Source organism: Hemitrygon akajei, chromosome 17 (assembly GCF_048418815.1).
Source record: "Hemitrygon akajei chromosome 17, sHemAka1.3, whole genome shotgun sequence".
NCBI classification, from domain to species: domain Eukaryota; kingdom Metazoa; phylum Chordata; class Chondrichthyes; order Myliobatiformes; family Dasyatidae; genus Hemitrygon; species Hemitrygon akajei.
This window is the reverse complement of record NC_133140.1, coordinates 88,925,269-88,943,553: the sequence shown is the minus strand read 5'-3', so window position 1 is coordinate 88,943,553 and position 18,285 is coordinate 88,925,269. Positions and strand designations below refer to the sequence as shown.

General features: G+C 41.9%; 1 protein-coding gene across 2 annotated transcripts in view; it reads right to left on the bottom strand.

The window, feature by feature from the left end:
- Positions 1 to 18,285, bottom strand: part of zc3h18 (zinc finger CCCH-type containing 18) — a 293,021-nt gene that overhangs the window by 92,031 nt on the left and 182,705 nt on the right. The gene's annotated exons all lie outside the window — the stretch shown is intronic.

Below are 18,285 nucleotides of genomic sequence, written 5' to 3'. Positions count from 1 at the left end.
GGTGGTCTGAACAATGTCTTGTACAGCCTTGGCATGGTGTCGTTGTGTTTACATTCTAGTCCTCACAAAATGTATGCTAACAATGCATTTGCTTCCCTGACCAATAAGGGAATCCCTTTGCAATTCAGATTTTTGAATTTTCTTCCTGCTTAGAAAATAATCCTTTATTCCTTCTACCAAAGAGCATGAACATACACGTTCCTAAACGATATTCCATTTGCCACCCCTTCGTCCTTTCTCCCAGTCTAAGTCCTTCTGACTTCCCCAACGCTATTTGCTCCTCTAACCACCTTTGTATCATCTGCAAACCTGACCAAAATGTCATCAATTCCATCAGCCAAATCACTGACATACAACATGAAAAGAAGTGGTCCCAACACCGACCCCTGCAGAACACCATTATTCACTGGCAGCCAGGCAGGAAAGGCCCCCTTTATTCCAACTCTTTGTCTCCTGCCAGTCAGCCAAATTTCTATCTTAGAAATATGGTTGTTGTCTGCCCTGTTGGATGCGACTTTCATTGATGCTATTGTTTATTTTGTACTTACTGTGAATGCCTGCAAGAAAATGACTCTCAGGGTTGTATATGGTGACATGTATGTACTTTGATAATAAATTTATTTTGAACTTTGTACCTCTGCAGCTCTGGCTTCACCGTATCAGAGATAATCCCATAATCCTTACCACTACTGCTCGACCCTTGACACAATTTCAATCCAACTTGATTTCTCACATTTCCAATTCTGATGGTTTTCAACCTGAAACATCAACTCAGTTTCTCTTTCCACAAGAATCTTGAAGGGTGGAGATAGAGAGAGAAATTTCCTTTTGTGAGAGAATCTAGAACAAGAAGTCACCTTTTAAAGAGGGATGAGGCAAAGTTTTTTTTTTCATTGAGATTTTCTGTCTTTGGAACTTCCTTTCTCAAAGGGTAGTATATTTCTTGAATATATATGAAGTTCAGAGTTAGTCAAATTCTTTATAAGCAAGAGGGTGTAAAGGTACTTGGGAAGGTGGTGAGGGGAGAAGTAAACAGGAACGCAGCCATGAATTTAAAATTGAGATTGGTCTTAATCTCAGCATAAAGGGGCCAAGTTGGACATCTACTCATCCTAAATCATATTAATACATTTGTAAAGATGACACTTTTCACGTCCCATATCATAAAACCACAAACCCCAATGATCTCTGGTCCCCTAATTCTTTTGCTGTGTGTTGTGAAGTGCGGAGATAAGGGTGGTTTTGCACAGCAGTAAATGACCATCTATCTGAATCATGTATGGCCTTTGTGCATTTCCAAAGCAAGATTTGGATCACAACAAAGAAACTGCTTTCATTAACTCTGTGCTTTGAACATTATTGAAATCGCACACATTGGTGGCACTAGTGTTAAACAAAGATATAGGTGGCCACAAATTCACCCACAGATAGCTAATTTCCACTTCCATTCATTTACTTGCCTTTGCTCCATAGCACTCTACAACTGACCCTAGCATCTGCATTTTTCTGTTGCACAATTTTCAGTTTCACAACAAACCAAGCTTAAAAAAATATAGATGATGGAAATCCAAACCAAAAACTGGATATTGGAAGTATTCAGTAAATTTCACAGCCTCTGTGGAGATAGAAACTGAGACAACCTTTCAAGTCAAGTGCACCTCTTCAGGACTGGAAAATAGTCGAACTGAAATGCTAAAATGTACTTCCTGCACTCAACTTGCCCAATCTTTAAAGACCAAGCTACAGATCAGTATTGTAAGGCACTGTATTTGCATGCAATTTAGTCACATAAGACAGTGAGTAATTACTTAAGTTATTAGGTATCACTCAAAGTACACCACGAAAAGTGAGAGGAAGGATGTTCATTTGAAATTAGATCCAAAGGGATTATCAATGAATTGTCACCATCTCACATTCAACAAACACTATAAATACAAGACTCACTTTCATTGTTATGAAGGGCTCTAGTCCTAGTCATTCCACAGCTTTACAGTCTAACAAATTCATTCAGTGATCTAGGAGTTTCCATACCAGGATGTGATACAAACAGTCAGGATACTCTTCATTGTGCATCTATGTAAGTTTTATCAATATTTCAGATGACAGGCTGAACTGATGCAAACTTCTAAGTAGAGGCAATGTTTGTCTTCTTTGTGGATGGCATTTACATCACTATGCCATGCAACAGTAGGAGATACAAAAACTCCTCTTTTGCCTCTCCCTTTCCCACCATGCAAGGATTTAGACTTGCCTTCTAGGCGAAGCAGTGATTCACCCGCACTCCTTCTGCTTTAGTGATGGTGTTCAGTGCGGAAGAGGTGGTATCCTCTATGCTGGTGGATCTGAATTCCAATTGTGCTACACTGTCTGTTTGAGGCAGGTAAACAGCATCTGGTGAGGCTCAGAGGGATAAATTGAATGTAAAACAACTGAACATGGGGTTTCAATGTCAGCTACAATACTTTTGTTCCCTCTCTTCTCTGATTAGGTCATCATGTGTTTCAATTGATTTTTAAAAAAATTGTAGTCTCGAAGTGCTTTTTTTCTTTTAAAGTGATAGCTATGAGGTATACACATTTTTTAAGGATCTTTCATCACAAATATCCTGTTTTCTCTAGCCCTATCTGCCAGCAACACTGGTTTTCACTTTTACTGGTCCTGGTGATCTGGATATTCTTAAGCCAAAATGTTGACTGTTCCTCTCTCTTGACTAATAGCCTCCACCTTGCCAAATCATTCCAGCATGTTTTATACCAAACCTCATATACCTGCCTTATTTTGATGTTGCTTTATTTCTTTGCCTTCCTTACCCCTAACTTTATTTTCAATATTGATACTGTTTCTCTTCATGCAACTCAGACATTGTATTTTGTTTCCTTACACCTCTTTATGGCCAAAGTGCTTCATATTTAATTAACATAAGACATTCTAAAGATGTTGAAAATCTTGAGCAACGCACAAAAAACGCTGGAAGAATATCAGCAGGTTAGTCCTGCATCAATGGAGGGGAATAAACAGTCGTTTCAGCCCAAGACCTTTCCAGTTCTGATGAATAGTCTCAGCCCAAAGTGTTGACTGTTTACTCTCCTCCAGGTATGCTGACTAACTTGCTGAGTTCCTCCAGCACTTTGCGTGCAATGCTCATATTTTGTAGAGATCATCGTCATAGAAAACTGTAGCATAGAAACAGGCCATTCAACCCATGTTGAACTGTTAATCTGCCTAGCCTCAGCGATCTGCACCCAGACCAAACCCCTACCACCCATGCACCTATCCAAATATCACAAATTTTGAAATCAAACCTGCATCTACTGGTAGATCGCTCCACACTTTTCCCATGTTCTCCTTAAACATTTCATCTTTCACTCTTAACCCATGGCCTCGGGCTCTTGGCTCACCCAACCTCAGTGGAAAAAGCCTGTTTGCATTAACCCTATCCCTACGCCACATAATTTCGTATATCTTTATTATATTTCCTGCTATTCTTCTATCCTCCAAGGAATAACGACATAGCCTATTCAACCTTTCCCTATAACTTAGTTCCTCAAGTCTTAACAAAATTCTTGTAAATTTTTGTTGCACTCTTTCAACCTTATTGATATCTTTCCCATACAGAGCTGCCCAGCACTGCACAGAATACTTAGAATCAGAATCAGGTTTAATATTACTGGCATATGCTGTGAAATTTGTTGTTTTACGACAGCAGTACATTGCAATACATCATAATGAAGAAACTACAAAATACGTACACTAAGACATACAGTTGCAAGAAAAAGTTTATGAACCCTTTGAAATTACCTGGTTTTCTGCATTAATTACTTATAAAATGTAGTCTTCTCTTCATCTGAGGCACAATAATAGACAAACACAATCTGCCTAAACTAATAACATGCAAACAATTGTACAAAGTTTGTATTTCTCATCAGTACTGAGTACACCATTTAAACAATCTCTGGGGTAATACCTTCTACAAAAGCTATTTGAAATCAGGTGTTCCAATCAATGAAATGAGATTGGAGATGTGGATTGTAGAGGTGCCTGGTACTAAAAAAGTAGACACACAAAGGCAGGTTACTGAAAGAGCCTGCTCTTTTCAAAAAAGATCTGTTTATGTGCACCATGCCTCAATCAAAACAACTTTCAGAGGACCCTGGAAGAATTGTAGAGATGCATGAAGCTGGAAAAGGCTACACAAGTATTTCTAAAGATCTGAGTGTTCAGCAGTCTACAGTAAGAAAAATTGTCTGCAAAAGTAGGAAATTCGGTACTGTTGCTATTCTCCCTAGGAGTGAGTGTCCTTCAAATATCACACCAAGAGCACAACGTGCAATGCTAAAGGAGGTGAAAAAGAACCCAGGGTAACAGCAAAAGAACTGCAGCAATCTCCAGTACTTGCTAAAGTCTCTGTTCATGTGTCCACGATAAGAAAAACACCGAACAACAATGGTGCTCATGGAAGGTTACCATAGAGGAAACCACTGCTCCCCAAAAAAACACATTGCTGCATGTCTCAAGTTTGCAAAAAGACCACCTGGATGTTTCATAATGCTTCTGGGATAATGTTCCGTGGTCAGATGAGACAAAAGTTGAACTTTTTGGCAGAAATGCACTCCGCTATATTTGGAGCAAAAAGAGCACTACACACCATCAAAACTTCATCCCAACTGTGAAGCATGGAGGTTTGGGGTTGCTTTGCTGCCTCAGGGCCTGGACAGCTTGCAATCATTGAGCAAACAATGAATTCAAAATTGTATCAAGACATTTTACAGGAGAATGTCAGGTAGTGGTCCGTCACCTGAAGCTCAATAGAAGTTGGATGATGCAACAAGGCAATAATCCAAAACACAAAAATAAATCAACAGCAGAATTGTTTAAAAAGAAGAAAATTTGTGCTTTGGAATGGCCAGTCAGATTCCAGTCCTTAAACCCATTGATATGCAGTGGCATGACCTGAAGAGGGGTGTTCATGCAAGGTTTGCCAGAAATATTGATGAACTGAACAGTTTTGCATGGAGGAATGGTGTAAAATTCCTCCTCGCTATTGTGCAAGTCTGATCAGCAGCTACAGGAAACATTTGGTGGAGGTTATTGCTGCTAAAGAAGGTTCTACCAGTTATTAAATACAAGGGTTCACATACTTGTTGTAACTTAGATGAATATCAGATCACATTTTGTGAGTAATTAATGCAGAAAACCAGATAACTGCAGATGGTTCACAAACTTTATAGACAATAGACAATAGGTGCAGAAGTAGACCATTCGGCCCTTCGAGCCTGCACTGCCATTTTGAGATCATGGCTGATCAATTCCTTATCAATACCCGGTTCCTGCCTTGTCCCCATATCCCTTGATTCCCCTATCCATAAGATACCTATCTAGCTCCTTCTTGAAAGCATCCAGAGAATTGGCCTCCACTACCTTCCGAGGCAGTGCATTCCAGACCCCCACAACTCTCTGGGAGAAGAAGTTTTTCCTTAACTCTGTCCTAAATGACCTATCCCTTATTCTCAAACCATGCCCTCTGGTACTGGACTCTCCCAGCATCTGGAACATATTTCCTGCCTCTATCTTGTCCAATCCCTTAATAATCTTATATGTTGCAATTAGATCCCCTCCTAATCTCCTTAATTCCAGTGTGTACAAGCCCAGTCTCTGTAACCTCTCTGCGTAAGACAGTCCAGACATCCAAGGAATTAACCTCGTGAATCTACGCTGCACTTCCTCTACAGCCAGGATGTCCTTCCTTAACCCTGGAGACCAAAACTGTACACAATACTCCAGGTGTGGTCTCACCAGGGCTCTGTACAAATGCAAGAGGATTTCCTTGCTCTTGTACTCAATTCCCTTTGTAATAAAGGCCAACATTCCATTAGCCTTCTTCACTGCCTGCTGCACTTGCTCATTCACCTTCAGTGACTGATGAACAAGGACTCCGAGATCTCTTTGTATTACTCCCTTACCCAACTCTATACCGTTCAGATAATAATCTGCCTTCCTGTTCTTACTCCCAAAGTGGATAACCTCACACTTATTCACATTAAACGCCATCTGCCATCTTGCAACTGTATATGTTTCTCAATTAGGTTGTGCAAAAAAGGGAGCAAGCAAAAGAAAACAAAAGTGAGGTAGTGTTCATTGGTTTGATGTCTATCATCCAGATTGTTGATATAGATGCCAAACAACAATGGGCCCAGCACCAACCCCTGTGGCACACCACTAGTCACAGGTCACAGCAAATTGGTGAGGCAACCATCTAATTACCACTCTCTGGCTTCTCCCAGGAAGCTAATGTCTCATCCAATTTACTACCTGATCCTGAATGCCAAGCAACTGAAAACTTCTTAACCAACCCATTGTCTTGCCTTCATCAACTTTTCTGGTAACATTTTCAAAGAACTATAAGATCAGTTGGACATGGCCTACCAGGCATAAAGTCATGTGACTAGCTCTAATCAGTTCCTGTCTACCCAAATATTCACAAATCTGGTCCCTTAAAATAACTTTCAAAAACCTTTCCACTGTTAGGCTCACCAGCCTATAATCTCCTGGCTTATCCTTTGTTAGGCAACAGAACAACATTAGGTATCCTCCATTCCTCTGGTACCTTAACTGTGGCTAGGATGTTTTCAATTTCTCTGCTAGGGCTCCTGTAATTTCTGCACTAGGCTCCCACGAGGTCTGAGGTTTGTTCATCTTAATTTGCCTCAAGGCAGCAAACAACCCCTTCTCTGTAATCAATATATGGTCCATGACCTCACTTCTATCAACTTTGTATTTGTTTCCAGAGTAAATACAGAATAGTTCCCCTCTAGACACCTCAGTACAATAAAAATGTAATTTTCTGTACTCTATACTAGAAGAATTTAAAGCATCACCAAACATTCTGGTATCTCCTAGGAGCTGTTTAAAATGAGATTCTTTACTGTCACAGCTGTGAGGATTACTGCTTTCCCACATCAGCTGAAACAGCAAACCAATGGCTTTCACAGTTCTTCGCCAAGTTTGAAATGCTTTATCAATAGTCTCCAGGAAATAGATTTGCCTTCATTATTTGGAAAGATCTGTGGTCAGATGGAGCATCTTAATCAAAAATATATCTGCCAGCTTACACATGTAGAGTTTGCTGTTGTTTCAGTATTACTAAAATGCAAAACAAAAGTGGTTATACCTGACACTGTAGGAATGTTACAGAAATCATTTCAATGGAAATAGTTTTGCAATGTAAATTGAGAGAAGGACGTAGTAAACAGTCACAAATAGTCACAGAAGTCATTTCCTGAATCCACTACTTCCAACATTGCAATCTCCCAGATTCACACAGCCTCTTTCTACCTCTTGTCCAAGATTCACAAGCAGAACAAGTCAAAATGTAAGGTCCAAAGATCCTGGAAGCACAGGTAGATATTGTGGTTAGGAACATATATGGGGTACTGGCCTTCATCAGTTGAGGCAATGAATACAAGAACACTGGAGATTATGCTCAGTTTTGAAGTAGGTTCAGCTGTTGGTGCCAGATAGAGTGGTTTCTGTTTTTCAGAAACTGATGATCTCCAAGAATTTTAAAGCACAACCGTCTCTGTACCTCCCTTTGCAATTGCATGCTCGACTTCCTAACCAGAAGACCACAATCTGTGCGCATTGGTGATAACATATCCTCCTCACTGACAATCAACGCTGGCGCACCTCAGGGGTGTGTGCTTAGCCCACTGTTCCACTCTATATATACATGACTGTGTGGCTAGGCATAGCTTAAATACCATCTATAAATTTGCTGATCATACAACTGTTGTTGGATGAGAGGGCGATCAGGAGTGAGATATGCTTACTAGTGGAGTAGGCAACAAACTGGCACTCAACATCAGTAAGACGAAAGAGCTGTTTGTGGACTTCAGGAAGGGTAAGAGAAAGAAACACATACCAATACTCATACAGGGATCAGAAGTGGAGAGAGTGAGCAGTTTCAAGTTCCTGGGTGTCAAGATTTGAGGAACTATCCTGGTTGTTGTTCAGGCTAAACATCAGAGTGGGGAATAAATGTGATCTAAGTGACTTTGATCATGAAATAATTGTTGGTGTCAGACAGGGTGGTTTGAGTATCTCAGAAACTGCTAACCTCCTGGGATTTTCATTAGTAGTCTCCAGAGTTTAGAGAATAGTGTGAAAAACAAGTCATCAGTGAGTAGCAGTTCTGTGGGCAAAAATGTTTCGTTAATGAGAGAAGTCAGAAAGAAAGGCCAGACTGGCTTAAGTTGCCAGGAAGGTGATATTAACTCAAAATAACACTGCAAAAGTGATGTGCAGAATAGCAGCTCTGAATGCACAACACATTCAAGTGGATGGGTTACAGAAGCAGATCACAAACATGCACACAGTGGCCACTGAGTGTATATGGGCTGGTGGGCAGGTTTAAAATTAATGTATTTCTTCTGTATTTAACTGTAGAGAAGGTCATGAAGCGATGGAAATCAGGGCAGAGAATTGTGATGTCTTATGGAACATATCCACCTTAGCTTAAAGCACATAAATCTCCAGTGACCATGTGTATCCAAGGACATTGTGGGAAGGTAGAGAATACATTGTTAGGGCCTTGGCAGACATATTTAAGACCATAAGATATAGGAGCAGAAGCAGGCCATTCGGCCCATTGAGTCTGCTCCCCCATTCAATCATGGTCTGATCCAATTCTTCCAGTCATCCCCACTCCCCTGCCATCTCCCCATACTCTTTGATGCCCTGGCTAATCAAGAATCTATCTCTGCCTTAAATGCACCCAATCACTTGGCTTCCATAGCCGCTCATAGCAACAAATTCCACAGATTTATCACCCTCTGACTAAAGTAATTTCTCCACATCTCTGTTCTAAATGAATGTCCTTCAATCCTGAAGCCGTGCCCTCTTGTCCTAGACTCCCCTACCACGGGAAATAACTTTGCCATACCTAATCCGTTCAGGCTTTTTAACATTCTTTCTATGAATCTTTCTATGAGATTCTGCCCTCATCCTCCTGAACTCCAGGGAATACACCCCAAAAGCTACCAGATGTTCATTCCTCATGCAGTAACCCTTTCATTCCTGGAATCATTCTTGTGAATCTTCTCTGAACCCTCTCCAATGTCAGCATATCCTTTCTAAAAAAAAGGAGCCCAAAACTGCGCACAATACTCCATGTGGTCTCACCAGTGCTTTATGGAGCCTTAACATCACATTCTTGCTCTTATATTTGAAACCTCTAGAAATGAATGCCAACATTGCATTCACCTTCTTCACCACCAACTCAACCTGGAGGTTAACCTTTAGGGCAGGGATGGGCAACCTGTGGTGCATTGGATGATTAGAAGTGATAATAATAAAAAAGAAAGCCTACTCATGCAAAAAGTATTAACTAAAAACCAATTTGTAGAAAAAAAATCTGTAACAGGAATTCAAGTAGCTTAGAGCTAGAAATGGGTTTTACTGAGAATAAATCTGAAACTTAGCAATTATTTTTTGTGATTTTATTATTTTGAGCACATCTTTTAGTGAATGTTATCTTCTTTCACATGAATCTGTTTTCAATTTTAAAAAATGTTCAATGAGTCAAACTAGGAAAGTAGGACTTTTGTTCTGCAGACGTTCCATAACTGTTCAATACACGTTTGATACTTGTTTGATCCTCAGGTGCCAGGCGTCTGCACCAGCGGTACGTCACAGGTTTTACCCAGTCAGTTTACAATTGACACTTGTGCGCTACGGAGATGTGCTTTGTTCGTCCTTGGTGAACATCTTCAGTTTTGTACTTTTTCGAAAATTAAGCCTTGTTTTAACATTCAGTTACCCATCACAGTGCAAAAGAAAATGAGCAAAAGAAAAGCAGAGAGTGATAGTAAGCATGAATTCAATGAACAGTGGGAAAATGAGTACTTATTTATAGTGGGTCCAGCAGGAAAACCATTGTGCATTGTTTGTGAAAACACTTTCTCACATAATAGAAGACACGATCTTAATAGACACTATAAAACACAACATCAGACTGAAATAGAAGGAAAACTGAAGCTAGTGCTCGAGTCTGAGTTACAGAAAGAATGTTATTAAGAAAAAGGAAGAAATTAAAAGAAGACAAAATATATTTGTTAAAAGTCTCATTAAGGTAAGTAATGTTCATCTTGTTTTTATATTAAATAATATATCATGTAAAAATGCTAAATGTCTATATTAACATTTTTTACAAAAATTGAATGGGGGTACAAGACGTATGGCGCATCTCAACCTGTGCGTGAAAAAATTGACACATGGAATGTAAAAGGTCGGCTACCCCAGCTTTAGGGTATCCTGCACAAGGACTTCCAAGCCCCTTTGCATCTCTGCCTTTTGAATTCTCTCCCCATTTAAATAATATCTGCATGGAGGTCGGTGACCAGTGGTGTGCCTCGTGGATCTGTTCTGGGACCCTTGCTCTTTGTGATTTTTATAAATGATCTGGATGAGGAAATGGAGGGATGGGTTAATAAATTTGCTGATGACACAAAGGTTGGGAGTGTTGTGGATCGTGTGGAGGGCTGCCAGAGGTTACAGCGGGACATTGATAGGATGCAAAACTGGGCTGAGAAGTGACAGATGGAGTTCAAGCCAGATAAGTGTGAAGTGGTTCATTTTGGTAGGTCAAATATGATGGCAGAATATAGTATTAATGGTAAGACTCTTGGCAGCGTGGAGGATCAGAAGGATCTTCAGGTCCGAGTCCATAGGACATTCAAAGTTGTGGTTAAGAAGGCGTACGGTGTATTGGCCTTCATCAATCGTGGAATTGAATTTAGGAGCTGAGAGATAATGTTGCAGCTATATAGGACCCAGGTCAGACCCCATTTGGAGTACTGTGCTCAGTTCTGGTTGCCTCACTACAGGAAGGATGTGCAGAGGAGATTTACAAGGATGTTGCCTGGATTGAGGAGCATGCTTTATGAGAATAGGTTGAGTGAACTCGGCCTTTTCTCCTTGCAGTGACAAGCGATGAGGGGTGACCTGATAGAGGTGTAACGATGATGAGAGGCATTGATCGTGTGGCTAGTCAGAAGCTTTTTCCCAGGGCGGTTTAATGTGCTGGGGATTAGGTATAGAGGAGATGTCAGGTGTAAGTTTTTTTTACTCAGAGAGTGGTGAGTGTGTGGAATGGGCTGCCAGCAATGGTGGTGGAGGCAGATACGATAGGGTCTTTTAAGAGACCTTTGTATAGGTACATGCAGCTTAGAAAAATAGAGTGCTATGGGTAAGCCTAGTAATTTCTAAGGTTGGGACATGTTCGGCACAACATTGTGGGCCGAAGGGCCTGTATTGTGCTGTAGATTTTCTATGTTTCTATGTTTATTTTTTCCACCAAAGTGCATGACCATATACTTTCCAAAACTGTATTTCATTTGCCACTCCTTTGCCCATTCCCCTTAACTGTCCAAGTCACTCTGCAGGCTTTCTGTTTCCTCAACACTACCCGCTCCTCCACCTATCTTTGTATCATTGGCAAATTTAGCCACAAATCCATTAATCCCATAATGCAAATTATTGACAAACATCGTAAAATGTTCCCTGTGGAACTCCACTGGTAACCGGCAGCCAGCCTGAATAGGATCCCTTTATTCCCGCTCTCTGTTTTCTGCCGATCAGCCAATGCTCCATTTATGCTAGTAACTTCTCTGTAATTCCATAAGCTCTTATTTTGCTAAGCAGCCTCATGTGCAGCACCTTGTCAAAGGCCTTCTGAAAATCCAAGTACACCACGTCTACTGCATCTCCTTTGTCTACCCTGCTTGTAATTTCCTCAAAAATTGCTGTAGGTTAGTCAGGCAGGATTCTCTTTACAGGAAACAACGCTGGTTTTGGCCTATCTTGTCCTGTGCCTCCAGGTATTCCATAATCTCATCCCTAATCTCATAATAATCTCATCCAAGATGATGGCGCGACGCAGCTTGCAGCAGCCACTCCGGAACTGATTATCTGTTATTTGTGAAGTGGGGTGCCGTGCGCAATCATAATCGATTGAAAACGGACGTGGTAGCATGGAAAAACATCGGGAAATTCCAGGAAGACCTTCGTTGGTGCTGCTGCTGTGAGGTCCGGGACTCTGCTGGGAAGAACATGCCCCTAGTCCTCGGGGTCGCGTTGCCGATGGCCGTTGGCGGGGCCGTCTTAATACGCTCGGCAGAGGATGGTGCTTGGAGAAGCTGTGCCGGTGGGGATGGTCGTCGGCTTGGAGGTTCGGCAGACTCGGAGTCCTTTCGACGGACTCAGGCCGCTTTCGGTGTGTGCTGCGTCTGCGAGGCTGAGTCGGGCGGCGCCTTGTAAGTCCATAGCGGGGGTACTCCCTTCTGCCACCGGCGTGGGATGGCGAGTCTGTCGGGACCCTGTGGACTTGTGGAAACTGTGGTGATTTCTTTTGAACTTACAATCCTTTAACATCTTGGACTATTTTTACTGTGCCCATAGTCTGTTTTTAATCAATTATGCTATTGTTTGCACTGTTGTAACTATATGTTGTAATTATGTGGTTTTGTGCAGGTCTTGTAGCTTTAGTTTATGGTCTTGTTTTTGTCTGGTGGATTTGGAGCTCCTTTCCGGGGACGCGCTAGACGGTAGCGCGGTATTAATACGCAGCAGCCTCTCCGGATTCTGGACTGGGGATTGCCAAACGTAACGTGGATTTTCTGGTGTAGTCTGTTTTGTCATATGCTTTTGTGATATCATTCTGGGGGAATGTTGTCTCATTTTTTAACTGCATTGCATTTGTGGTTTCTAAATGACAATAAACTGAATCTGAATCTGAACAATCAATTCCAACAACTTCCCAACCACTGATGTCAGACTTAGATGTCTATAATTTCCTTTCTGCCGCCTCCTACCCTTCTTAAATAGCGGACTAACAATACATTTGCATCAATGTTTGCCATAATGAGGCGCTAGAAACTGGAGGGGTAGCTAATGTGGTTGGTTTACTTAAGGAGGACTCCAATGACAAGCGAGTAAACTACAGATAGAATGGAGGGAAAGTTACTGTAATGGGTTCTAACAGACAGGAGCTACATGTTCCTGGAAAGGGAATGAATGAATAGGGATAGTCAACATGACTTTTTCCTGTAGAAAATAGAATCTTACAAATTCAATTGAATTTTTGAGGTGACCAAGAGGATTGACTAGGATAGGGTAGTAGATGTTATCTACCTAAATTTTAGCTAGGCTTTGACAAGGTTAGATCATATGAAATCCATGGTAAAGGAGACACATGATCAGTTGTTTTCTCAGACTGGATGCCTGTAACGAGTGAATGGTGCTGGGTTCACAGTTGTTGTTTATATTAATGATTTGGCTGAGAATGTAGCTGGCATGGTTAGAAAATATGTGGATGATGCAGGTCAATAGCAGATGCAATCTCACTGGTTCTCTACCTGGCCTCGGACCATCTGGACAACAGAAATACTTACTTTGGGCTGCTGTTTATCAATTAAAGCTCAGCATTCAAATTAATTATCTCTTCAATTAATAAGATTTAGAATTTGGGCCTCTGTATTTCCCTCTCCAACTGTATCCTTAACTTCTTCATATAACCATTTAACAACTACAGCATGGAAACAGGCCATCTCAGCCCTTCTAGTCCGTGCAGAACGCTTACTCTCACCTAGTCCCACTGACCCGCACTCAGCCCATAACCCTCCATTCCTTTCTTGTCCATATACTTATCCAATTTTACTTTAAATGACAATACCGAACCTGCCTCTACCACTTCTACTGGAAGCTCGTTCCACACAGCTATCACTCTCTGAGTAAAGAAATTCCCCCTCGTGTTACCCCTAAACTTTTGCCCCCGAACTCTCAACTCATGTCCTCTTGTTTGAATCTCCCCTACTCTCAATGGTAAAAGCCTATCCACGTCAACCCTATCTATCCCCTTCATTATTTTAAAGGCCTCTGTCAAGTCCCCCCTCAACCTTCTACGCTCCAAAGAATAAAGACCTAACTTGTTCTACCTTTCCCTGTAACTTAGGTGCTGAAACCCAGGTAACATTCTAGTAAATCTTCTCTGTACTCTCTCTATTTTGTTGACATCTTTCCTATAATTTGGTGACTAGAACTGTACACAATACTCCAAATTCGGCCTTATCAATGCCTTGTACAATTTTAACATTACATCCCAACTCCTATACTCAATTCTTTGATTTATAAAGGCCAGCATACCAAAAGCTTTCTTCACCACCCGATCCACATGAGATTCCACCTTCAGGGAACTATGCACCATTACTCCTAGATCACTCTGTTCTACTGCATTCTTCAATGCCCTACCATTTACCATGTATGTCCTATTCGGATTATTCCCACCAAAATGTAGCACCTCACACTTATCAGCATTAAACTCCATCTGCCATCGTTCAGCCCACTCTTCTAACTGGCCTAAATCTCTCTGCAAGCTTTGAAAACCTACTTCATTATCCACAATGCCACCTACCTTAGTATCATCTGCATACTTATTAATCCAATTTACCACCCCATCATCCAGATCATTAATGTATATGACAAACAACGTTGGACCCAGTACAGATCCCTGAGGCACACCACTTTTCACCGGCCTCCAACCTGACAAACAGTTATCCACCACTACTCTCTGACATCTCCCATCCAGCCGCTGTTGAATCCATTTTACTACTTCAATATTAATACCTAAAGATTGAACCTTCCTAACTAACCTTCTGTGCGGAACCTTGTCAAAGGCCTTACTGAAGTCCATATAGACAACATCCGCTGCTTTACCCTCGTCAACTTTCCTAGTAACCTCTTCAAAAAATTCAATAAGATTTGTCAAACATGACCTTCCACACACAAATCCATGTAGACTGTTACTAATCAGACCCTGTCTACCCAGATAATTATATATACCATCTCGAAGAATACTTTCCGTTAATTTACCCACCACTGACGTCAAACTTACAGGCCGATAATTGCTAGATTTACTCTTAGAACCTTTTTTAAACAATGGAACCACATGAGCAATACGCCAATCCTTCGGCACCATCCCCGTTTCTAATGACATTTGAAATATTTCTGTCAGAGCCCCTGCTATTTCTACACTAACTTCCCTCAAGGTCCTAGGGAATATCCTGTCAGGACCAGGAGATTTATCCACTTTTATATTCCTTAAAAGCACCAGTACTTCCTCCTCTTTAATTGTCATAGTTTCCATAACTTCCCTACTTGTTTCCCTTACCGTACACAATTCAATATCCTTCTCCTTAGTGAATACCGAAGAAAAGAAATTGTTCAAAATCTCCCCCATCTCTTTCGGCTCCACACATAGCTGTCCACTCTGATTCTCTAAGGAACCAATTTTATCCCTCACTATCCTTTTGCTATTAATATAACTGTAGAAACCCTATGGATTTATTTTCACCTTACTTGCCAAAGCAACCTCATACCTTCATTTAGCTTTTCTAATTTCTTTCTTAAGATTCTTCTTACATTCTTTATATTCCTCGAGCACCTCATTTACTCCATGCTGCCTATATTTATTTTAGATATCTCTCTTTTTCCTAACCAAGTTTCCAATATTCCTTGAAAACCATGGCTCTCTCAAACTTTTATCCTTTCCTTTCAACCTAACAGGAACGTAAAGATTCTGTACCCTCAAAATTTCACCGTTAAATGACCTCTATTTCTCTATTACATCCTCCCCATAAAAAAAAACTGTCCCAATCCACTCCTTCTAAATCCTTTCGCTTCTCCTCAAAGTTGGCCTTTCTCCAATCAAAAATCTCAACCCTGGGTCCAGATCTATCCTTCTCCATAAACTAATGGCATTGTGATCACTGAACCCGAAGTGCTCCCCAACACATACCTCCATCACCTGACCTATCTCAATCCCTAACAGAAGATCCAACACTGCCCCTTCTCTAGTTGGTACCTCTATGTATTGCTGCAAAAAACTATCCTGCACACATTTTACCAACTCCAAACCATCCATCCCTTTTACAGTATGGGCTTCCCAGTCTATGTGTGGAAAATTTAAATCTCCCACAATCACAACCCTGTGCTTACTACAAATATCTGCTATCTCCTTGCAAATTTGCTCCTCCAATTCTCGTTCCCCATTAGGTGGTCTATAATACACCCCTATAAGTGTTATTACACCTTTCCCATTCCTCAATTCCACCCAAATAGCCTCCCTAGACGAGCCCTATAATCAATCCTGCCAGAACACCGCTGTAATATTTTCTTTGACAAGCAACGCAACACCTCCCCCTTGTCCCTCTGATTCTATCACGCCTGAAGCACTGAAATCCAGGAATATTTAGTTGTCAATCACACTCTTCCTGCAACCATGTTTCAACTAATAGCTACAACATCATATTTCCAGGTATCAATCCATGTTCTAAGTTCATCCACCTTTCTTACAATGCTCCTAGCATTAAAATAAATGCATTTAAGAAATTCTCCACCTCTTCCTCTCTATTTGTCTATAACAGTACAAAGAACTTTACTGTCTTCTTTTTCTTCCTTCTCCCATACATCTGATCCTACACTCTGGTTCCCCTCCCCCCTCGTATCTAGTTTAAATCCACTGGAGCCTCTCTAGCAAACCTACCTGCAAGAATATTTGTTCCCCTCCAGTTCAGATGTAAACCGTCCCACCGGAACAGGTCCCACCTTCCCTGGAAAACTGCCCAATTATCTATGAATCTGAAGCCCCCCCCCCGTACCATGTCTTCAGCCACGTGTTGATCTGCACTATCTTACTATTTCTAAACCCACCTGCACGTGGCACTGGTAGCAATCCTCAGACTGCTATCCTGGAGGTCCTGTCCTTTAACTTGGCACCTAGCTCCCTAAACTCACCTTTCAGGACCTCCTCACTCTTCTTACCCACTTCATTGGTCCTGACATGGACCACGACATCCGGCTGCTCACCCTCCCTCTTGAGAATGCTGAGAACTCGATCCGAGATATCGCGGACCCTGGCACCAGGTAGGCAACAGACCATCCGGGATTCTCGATCTCTTCCACAGAACCTCCTATCTGTTCCCCTAACTATCGAATCCCCAATCACTACTGCTCTCCTCTTTTCCCTCCTTCCCTTCTGAGCTGAGGATCCAGTCTCGGTGCCAGAGACGCAACCACTGCAACTTGTCCCTGGTAGGTCGTCCCCACCAACAGTATCCAAAACGGTATACTTATTGTTGATGGGTACGGCCACAGGGGTGCTCTGTTTTTCCTGCCTAATCCCCTTCCCTCTCCTGACAGTCACCCAACTACCTGTCTCCTGACTCCTAGGGGTGACTATCTCCCTGAAACTCCTGACTATTTCTGCCTCTGCCACCCGAATGATCCAAAGTTCATCCAGCTCCAGTTCCCTAACATGGTTTGTCAGGAGCTGCTGGTTGCACCTTTTGCAGGTGTAGTCATTAGGGACAACAGTGCTCACCCTGACTTCCCACATACTGCAAACAGAGCACTCAACTGTCCTAACTGCTGCCTCCGTTACCTACTCCTAAGCTAATTAGATTAATTAAAGGAGCTTACCCGGCCTTATCTCACCTGGAGGGAAGCTCGTCCTCAGCCTCTGCTCGTTTTTTAAATTCCCCCGCTAATCTCAGAGGCCAACTTTCACACGTTTGCGCAGTCGTGCCCCGTTCAAACCTCGCCTCTGCCTGTTCTTGCCGAAGCCTGATTGAGCCAAAGCCATCCCACTCTGCCTCAGTCCACTCCGATGATGGCCGCTACGCCAATGGCCGCTGTATATGGTGGTCTTTCTTTTAAACCTTTGGTGCGCTATGTCACGTGCCTGCGCAGTCTAGCCTCTTTGCCCCGATCAGTTAAAAAAAACACAGCTTCTCTCCGTGCTTCTTTTACCTCTTCCCTCTCCGCCTCTTGCTTCGATTTAAATCATTGGGAGACCACAGTCAGTGCAGATCAGTAATAACATCTCTTCCTCTGACTATCAACACCAGCGCTCTGTGTTTAGCCTGCCGCTCAACTCTCTTACACCCATGAATGTGCACCTCGCACAGCTCAAATGCCATCTATAAATTTACCAATGACACCACTGTTGTTGGTAGAATCTCAGATGGTGATCAGAAAGTGGAAAGGAGTGAGATAGATTGGCTGATTGAGTGGTGTGGGAACGTCTGCAAAACTGATTGTGAAGTTCAGGAAGGGTAAAACGAAGGAACAAACACCAACTCTTATCAAGGAATCAGCAGTGGAAAGGGTGAGCAACTTCAAGTTCCTGTGTGTCAGCATCTGAGGATTTATCCTGGGTCCCAAACATTGATGCAA